The 9424-nt window shown below is 44.6% G+C and overlaps 1 non-coding gene across 1 annotated transcript; it reads right to left on the reverse strand.

Moving 5' to 3' along the window:
• Positions 1 to 575: 575 nt before the first annotated feature.
• On the reverse strand, positions 576 to 682 carry LOC111748448 (U6 spliceosomal RNA). The gene has a single exon (XR_002784164.1). It is a non-coding gene; the product is annotated as a U6 spliceosomal RNA (small nuclear RNA).
• Positions 683 to 9424: the final 8742 nt, after the last annotated feature.

Consider the following 9424-nt stretch of genomic DNA (forward strand, 5'->3'; position numbering starts at 1 on the left):
GGCCAACAGAAGGTCTGGAGGCCATGACCACCAGGGTCCTTCTAGTCTCAGTCAGACCATTAAGTCTGGTCTTTTTATGAGAATTTAGGATCTGCATCCCATTGCTCTCCTGGTCTATCAGGGGTTCTCTGTGGTGTTCCCTGTCAGGGCAGCATCAGTTGTAGCCAGGCACCGTCTAGTTCTTTTGGTCTTAGGCTGATGTAGTCTCTGGCTTTTGTGGCTCTTTCTGTCTCTTGGGCTCATAATTACCTTGTGTTCTTGGTGTTCTTCATTCTCCTTTGGTCCAGGTGTGTTGAGACCATTGATGCATCTTAGAGGGCTGCTTGCTAGCATTTAAGACCCCAGATGCCACTTCCAAAGTGGGATGCAGGATGTTTTCTTAATAGATTTTATCACGCCAATTGACTTAGATATCCCCTGAAGCCATGGTCCCCAGACCCCTGCCCCTGCTACGCTGGCCTCCAAAGTGTACAGTTTATTCAGGAAACTTCTTTGCTTTTGGTTTAGTCCAATTGTGCTGACCTCCCCTGTACGGCGTGTTGTCTTTCCCTTCACCTAAAGTAGTTCTTATCTAAAAACATATGGAACGCTTCACGAATTTGCATGTCATCCTTGCGCAGGGACCATGCTAATCTTCTCTGTATCATTCCAATTTTAGTATATGTGCTGCCGAAGCAAGCACAAATTTGGTATATTTTTGAACAGCACAAGTTTATCTCATGTTTCTAGGTAAAATGGAGTTATGTTATAGGCTTTGCAAATTGTAAACAGCTTTCTCACCTACATGAATGGTTGGTGGGAACATTTGGAATCGTAACAAATAGAGGACAGTTCTTTGTGTGAAAATGTACTGTTCAATACAAAATATTCTGCGTCCCTGTCTCCCTGTATGCCATGGAGACTCCCAAGTCATTGTGACAGTCAAAAAATCTTTCCAGTAAATTCCTAAAATATTTCCCAGGGGATGGTATCCTTCTGTTGCTGTCACCCAAAGCAGGTCCTGCTCAGTGCAGCTTCTCGTCAATAAAGACACACCGAGGTGCAGAGGGAGGAAGAACATTTATTGCAAGTGTGCAGGCAAGGAACAAGGAGGTGTATACCTCACATCAGGCTCCCTGAACAAAGGGAGGCAGAACCTTTTATACCATCTCTCATAAGGAAGGAAACCCTAGTGGCGTAGAGGTTAAGAGCTATGGCTTCTAACCTAAAGGTCAGCAGTTCAAATCTACCAGGCGCTCCTTGGCAACTCTACGGGGCAGTTCTTCTCTGTCCTATAGGGTCACTATGAGTCAGAATCAACTCGACGGCAAGGAGGTTTTTTTTCTTTCTCATAAGGAAGTACATACACACATTATGGACTACATAGGTTATCATGGCACATAGGTGTGGTAAGAAAAATTGCCTTTATTTCTTTGGCATGCAGGCTAGTAAACTGAGTTTGACTGGCTTGAGCCACACTCAGTGCTTTGAGGACAATGGATGGGAGAGGACAGGTCCCCTCAGTCTGAGCAGCTGCTAATTGAGCCACACCAGTGCTATCACTTAAGGTTTTTATTTGATAATGGCTAAGCAGCTCCTAGCTGCATCAGCTATCAACCCCAGGGAGAATCACTGTGCTTGGGAACATTCCAGCAGCCGTGAAGACCATGTCAGCTCAAAACCCACTGCCGCTGAGTCGATTCAGACTCATAGCGACCCTATAGGACAGAGTAGAACTGCCCCATATAGTTTCCAAGGAGCGCCGTCAGCTCAGAAATTTAAAAATCCGCTTCCTTAAAAGGAACTTTGATCCTAATAATTGAGGAATCTTCACAGGTGTGACTCAAACTGGAAAAGACATACTGATGGCCAATCAGAAAATATGAGAATGAGACGGGCAGCTGCTGGCTGGCAGCTGGGAATAGCTAAGCCACCATTTCCCTCCATCAAGTCCCCAGTGTGACTGCGCCAAACTGATGATGTCAGCATCATCACAGGAGCTGTCCACCGATCCTGATGGGCCATGCTCCTGAACATGCCCTGAAGAAGAGCCCACCCCTACTCTGTTTCCTACCCATAAAAATCCCTGTGCCTGCTGATTGGGGAGCCATCTTGGTGACATAAGTCCCAGTGTGCTCCTTTGTTTGGCCAACCAAATAGTTTTCTTCTTTCGCTTTCACTCAACTCGTGTCTCAGCGTTGCATTGAGTGAGACCTGGAGGACCAGTAACATATTTTGGCAAGCCAGCCAAGAGACCACCACTCAGTGTCCGGGGTGCACCAGTCCCAACCTGATGAGGACCTCAGCAGCCAGCATTGGAACTGCTTGTTCTGCCTGGGCCCTTTTTCAGACTCTGGGCAGACTACTTTGAACCCAACGGCAACTCTGGAAAATAAGGGAAGAAACCTGCAATAATCAGGTAAGGGCTATTTCTGGTAGATTCGAATCCTTGCAGGCCCATAATGTGGTCCATACTAGATAGGACTAGACCCTTGCCATCTGGGGACCACCCCTCTGGGTTGAGGGGGCATCCTTCTGTCTGAGTGCATCTGGAACCAGTGTTCTTTGTCTCTGTGTGTGTTTGTCTTTGCTTGAGTGTGTAGCAGTAAGAACATGGGTAATACTAAAAGCATTCTTAAGTGTTCACCCTTACGGTATATTTTAAAGAACTGGGATAAATTAGACTATGATCTTATGAGAAGAAGAAATTAATTGTCTTATGTTATACTGCTTGGTCCCACTATTGTTTAGGGGACCAAGAAAAGTGGTCCATGGAGGGATCACTGGACCACAACACCATCCTTCAGCTATTTTATATTGCACAAGAAATGGTAAGCAGGATGAAAAACATTATGTGGAAGCCTTCATATAATTGTATAAAGACAAGGAAACTCAGAAGGCTTGTAAAATCTGAGTAAAAAAGGAAAAGCCCACCATGCCACCACCAGTGCTAGTGGCAGATGATCCTTTTGACCCCCTGGGGCCGCCACAGCCTCCTCCATCTTAACCTGCTTTTCCAACTCCTGCCTCAGCTGCTGTGGTGTCCTCCAGCAGTGTGCACGACTCTCCCCCCAGAACCTGCGCTGGATGGGGGAAGGGCGGCCATGGGAGGGAAAGGCAGGCTGACAGGAAAGGGTGAGGAGCATGCTCCTGCTCCCCTTCTCAGCAACTCTCCTCTCCCAGAGCCCAGGGGAGGGGGGGAAGGGTGGAGAGCCAAACAGGAAAGCAAGGTCATCTGAATGTCCTAGGGATCTTCCCTTGTTGCCACCACATAATGGGTGGGGGGGGGGGGAGATACCCTATCAAGGGACAAATACAGCCCAGGATGCTGTGAAGCCAGGACAGAACCAACAGGGAGGGCCAGCCTCCAGCCACTATTCCGTCTGCCAAACCCCAGCAGCAGACAGGGACCTGGTTCGAGTTCATGTTCCCTTTAGTACAGCGGACCTTATTAACTGGAAGAATTATACCCCAGGATATCATGAGGACCGGATGAAAATGTGTGAACTGTTTACTCCCATCTTTAACTCTTTTGATCCCACATGGGCAGACTGTCAAAATCTCTTAAGCACCCTCTTCTCCCCAAAAGAGAGGCAGATGGTCCTAGACAGGGCCCAAGAAGAAGCCCAGAGACACAGTTGATGACATCTTCTCCCTTCAAGACCCCCGCTGGGATCACAATCGCACAGCAGAGTATGGTATTCTCACCCATTATCAGGATTGTCTCTGAGTGGGTCTTAAAAAATGGAGTACCTAAGCTCTTAAATTGGGATAAGGTGTGTGAGATTAAACAGCATAAAAATGAGGAGCCTTCAACTATCCTCAAAAGGATTTATGGAGCCTTTAGACAATACACCAATCAGGATCCTGAGGACCAGGAAACATTCAGATGGTCAATAGTATTTTTATAGGACAGTGAGCCCCAGACACTGGGAAAAAAACTTCATAAGATAGATGGGGCAGTAACTATGAGTATTGGATACCTGGTCGAAATGATAGTCAAGGCCTATAACAATAGGGAAGACAAGAGAGAAAGCACCAGGTTGCCCCAGTAGCAGCAGCAGTACAGGGTAAAAAAAAAAAAAAAACCCTAAAAGGTGGAGATCCATGGGCTGCACTAGCAGGGCCTGACCCCAGCTCCCACTGGGAAGGAACCAGTGTACATATTGTAAGGACGAGGGCCACTGGAAAAGAGTATCCCAAGAAAAAGAGCAGACAATGAGTAACTCAAATACCAGCCCTCACTCTGGAGGAAGACTCTGACTAGGGCAGACCAGGGGAAGGACCTCCACCTGAACCTCTGCTTATAATGAATATGGAGGGAAAACCTACTCAATTTTCAGTTGATACTAGAGCTACACATTCGGTCTTCACCAAACCAGTCGGATCTCTGTCCAGACATAAGATCCCAGTAGTTGGCATAGCGGGTAAGCAGGACACCCGCCCCCCAACCCCCACCCCACCAATTTCTTCAGCCCCTTACCTGCTCCCTCCCTGGCAAAGTGAGAACTCAGTATATGCCTGATTGCCCTGTCCCATTGTTGGGCTGAGATTTATTAAATAAACTGCAGGCTGAAATATACTTCAGCCAGGGACAGATGCATATTCACGTTCCAGTAGAACAGGGTCTCTACTCCACAAAATCAGGGAAAAGAAAAAATCTGTTTTCCTTGTCAAGGCATGGTGGCAAAGATTAACCCGGTAGTGAGGGCCACTCCAAGGCAGGGCACATAGTGCTGTCCAGTAAAGGTTGAGCTACTCCTAGGAATAACCCCACCTAGGCTAAAACAATACCCAATAGGTTAAAAGGCTCAGTTGGTGGTTTGGCCTTTAATACAGAGATAGTTAGAATTTGGACTGCTAAGGCCCTGCACATCTGCCTTTAACACTCCCATTCTGCCTGTGAAGAGCAAACACGGCCCCTATCGATTGATCCAAGACCTGCAGGCCATCACCCAGGTAATGGTAACAGTACACCTCACCATGGCTAGTCCTTATACCTTGCTGTTGACACTATTACTTGCTTAGAAAACTTTCTCAGTCTTAGACTTGAAGGATGCTTTTCTTCTGTGTCCCTTTAGATTCCAGAAGTGAAGTGATTTTTGCCTTTGCATGGGAACACCCGTACACTAGACAAAAACAACAATATTGCTGGCAGGTTCTGCCTCAGGGCTTTCAAAACAGCCCTACTCAGTTTAGAAACACCCTGGCCCAAGAGTTCCAAATGCTGTCACTGACCAATGGCACCCTGTTGCAGTATGTGGATGTCATGGATTGAATTATGTCCCCTCAAAATATCTGTCAACTTGGCTAGGTCATGATTCCCAATATTGTATGACTATATAACATTTGTTATCTGTTATGATTCTCCTATGTGTTGTAAATCCTATCACTATGATGTAATGAGATGGGTTAGTGGCAGTTATATTGATGAGATCTACAAGATTAGATAGTGTCTTAAGCCAGTCTCTTTTGAGATATAAAAGAGAGAAGTAGAGAGACATGAGGACCTCGTGCCACCAGAAAAGCAGTACCAGGAGCAGATTGCATCCTTTGGGCCTGAGGTTCCTGTCCTGAGATGCTCCCAGACCAAGGAAAGACTGATGCATCACAAGGAACTTCCTCCAGAGCCAACAGAAAGAGAAAGACTTCTCCTGGAGCCGGCGCCCTGAATTCGGACTTCTGGGCTACTAGACTGTGAGAGAATAAAATTCTGTTTGTTAAAGCCATCCACTTGCAGTATTTCTGTTATAGAAGCACTAGATGACTAAGGCAGTGGAAGACTTACTGATTGCCAGCTCTGACAAGTTCAGCTGTGCAGAGAACAGTGCCACTGTGTTAAATTTGTTGGCAGAGGCCAGATATACGGTGTCAAAAGAAAAGGCCCAAATGGCCAGGCAAAAGGTCACTTCTTTGGGATTTATCATCAGTGAGGGAAAGCAGGAGCTTCATTCAGACAAGAAGGAAGCTATATGTAGACTAGCGCCCCCCCTCCCCCAGAGAATCAGAAACAGCTCTGAGGGTCCTGGGGATGGCAGGCTTCTGCAGGATATGGATTGTTAATTTTGGGCTACTTACCAAGCTCCTCTATGCCCTCCTAGAAGGCAAAGAAACAGATCTGTTTCTTTGGACTAAACAAGAACAAATAGCATTGAAATGGGTTACAAAGGCCCTACTAGAGCCCCCCTCCCCTCCCCTCCCCGCCAACATGTCTGTCAGTTTACTGTACTGTGGGGGCTTGAGTGTTGATGTGATGCTGGAAGCTATGCCACCAGTGTTCAGATACCAGCAGAGTCACCCATGGAAGACAGGTTTTAGCTGAGCTTCCAAACTAAGACAGACTACTTCTAAAAAGAATTAGCCAGTGAAAACCTTATGAATAGCAGAAGAACATTGTCTGATATAGTGCCGGAAGATAAACCCCCCAGGTTGGAAGGCACTCAAAAGACAACTGGGAAAGAGCTGCCTCCTCAAAGTAGAGTTGACCTTAATGACTTGGGTGGACTAAAGTTTTCGGGACCATCATTTGCTGATGTGGCAGGACTCAAAATGAGAAAAAACAGTTGCAAATATCCATTAATAATCAGAAACTGGAATGGACAAAGTATGAATCTAGGAAAACTGGAAATTGTCAAAAAATGAAATGGAATGCATAAACATCGATATCCTAGGCATTAGTGAGTTGAAATGGACTGATACTGGTCATTTTGAATCAGACAACCATATAGTCTTCTATGCCAGGAATGGCAACTTGGAAAGGAGTGGTATTGCATTCCTTATCAAAAAGAACATTTCAAGATCCATCCTGAAGTACAACGCTGTCAGTGACAGGGTAATATCCACACGCCCACAAGGAAGACCAGGTAATATGACTATTATTCAAATGTACACACCAACCACTAAGGCCGAAGATGAAACTGGAGATTTTTATCAGCTTCTGCTGTCTGAAATTGATTGAACATACAATCAGGATGCATTGATAATTACTGGTGATTGGAATGTGAAAGTTGGAAATAAAGAAGAACGATTGGTAGTTGGAAAATATGGCCTTGGTGATAGGAAAAATGCCGGAGATAGAATAATAGAATTTTGCAAGACCAAAGACTTCTTCACAGCAAATACCTTTTTTCACCAACATAAATGGCTACTATACACATGGACCTCGCCAGATGGAACACACAGAAATCAAATCAACTACATCTGTGGAAAAAGAAGATGGAAAAGCTCAATATCATCAGTCCGAACAAGGCCAGGGGCCAACTGTGGAAAAGCCATCAATTGCTCATATGCAAGTTCAAGCTGAAACTGAAGAAAATCAGAGCAAGTTTACAAGAGCCAAAACACGACCTTGAGTATATCCCACCTGAATTTAGAGACCATCTCAAGAATAGATTTGACACATTGAACACTAATGACCGAAGACCAGATGAGTTGGGGAAGGACATCATATGTGAAGAAAGCAAGAAGTCATTGAAAAGACAGGAAAGAAAGAAAAGAACAAGATGGATGTCAGAAGAGACTCTGAAACTTGCTCTCGAACATCAAGCAGCTAAAGCAGAAGGAACAAATGATGAAGTAAAAGAACTGAACAGGAGATTTCAAAGGGCAGCTCAAGAAGACAAAATAAAGTGTTACAATGACATGTGCAAAGACCTGGAAATAGAAAACAAAAAGGCAAGAACAAGCTTGGCATTTCTCAAGCTGAAAGAACTGAAGAAAAAATTCAAGCCTCAAGTTGCAATAGTGAAGGATTCTGTGGGGAAAATATTAAACGACTCAGGGAGCATCAAAAGAAGATGGAAGGGACACATAGAGGCCTTATACCAAAAAGAATTACTTGATGTTCAACCATTTCAAGAGGTACCATATCATGGTACTAAAGGAAGAAGTCCAAGAAGTCCAAGCTGCTCTGAAGGCATTGGCGAAAAACAAGGCTCCGGGAATTGATGCGATATCAACTGAGATGTTTCAACAAATGGAAGCAGCACTGGAAGTGCTTACTCATCTATGCCAAGAAATAAGAAAGACAGCTTCCTGGCCAACCAACTGGAAAAGATCCATATTTATGCCTATTCCCAAGAAAGGTGATCCAACAGAAAGCAGAAATTATCTAACAATATTATTAATATTACACGTAAGCAAAATTTTGCTGAAGATCATTCAAAAGTGGCTGCAGCAGTATATCAACAGGGAACTGCCAGAAATTCAGGCCGGATTCAGAAGAGGACGTGGAACCAGGGATTTCATTCTTGATTTCAGATAGATCCTGGCTGAAAGCAGAGAATACCAGAAACATGTTTACTTGTGTTTTATTGACTATGCAAAGGCAATCGACTGTGTGGATCATAACAAATTATGGATAACATTGTGAAGAACGGGAATTCCAGAACACTTAATTGTGCTTATGAGGAACCTGTACATAGATCAAGAGGCAGTTGGACAAAACAGGGGGATACTGAGTGGTTTAAAGTCAGGAAAGCTGTGCATCAGGGTTGTATCCTTTCACCATACCTATCAATCTGTATGCTGAGCAATAATCCGAGAAGCTGGACTATACGAAGAAGAACAGGGCATCAGGATTGGAGGGAGACTCATTAACAACCTGCAGTATGCAGATGAAGAGGACTTGAAGTACTTACTAATGAAGTTCGAAGACCACAGCCTTCAGTATGGATTACACCTCAACATAAAGAAAACAAAAATCCTCACAACTGGACCAATAAGCAACATCATGATGAGCAGGTAAAAGATTGAAGTTGTCAAAGATTTCATTTTACTTGGATCCACAATCAACAGCCATGGAAGCAGCAGTCAAGAAATCAAAAGACACGTTGCATTGGGCAAATCTGCTGCAAAGGACCTCTTTAAAGTGTTGAAAATCAACGATGTCACCTTGAAGACTAAGGTGGGCTTGACCCAAGCCATGGTATTTTCATTTGCATCACATGCATGTGAAAGCTGGACAATGAATAAGGAAGACCAAAGAGGAATTGACGCCTTTGAATTGTGGTGTTGGTGAAGAATATTGAATATACCACGGACTGCCAAAAGAACGAACAAATCTGTCTTGGAAGAAGTACAACTAGAATGCTCCTTAGAAGCAAGCATGGCGAGACTGCATCCACATAGTTTGGACATGTTGTCAGGAGGGATCAGTCCCTGGAGAAGAACATCATACTTGGTAAAGTACGGGGTCAGTGGAAAAGAGAAAGCCCCTCAAAGTGACACAGTGGCTGCAACAATGGGCTCAAGCGTAACAACGATTGTAAGGATGGTGCAGGACCAGGCAGTGTTTCGTTCTGTTGTACATAGTGTCGTTATGAGTAGGAACTGACTCAATGGCATCTAACAACAATAACAACAACTAGAGGCCCCAGCATTAGGGCTTCTGGACTTGCATAAACCTTTTGATCTTTTTGTGCATGAGTAACAGGGAATAGCCCAA

Source organism: Loxodonta africana, chromosome 4 (assembly GCF_030014295.1).
Source record: "Loxodonta africana isolate mLoxAfr1 chromosome 4, mLoxAfr1.hap2, whole genome shotgun sequence".
NCBI classification, from domain to species: domain Eukaryota; kingdom Metazoa; phylum Chordata; class Mammalia; order Proboscidea; family Elephantidae; genus Loxodonta; species Loxodonta africana.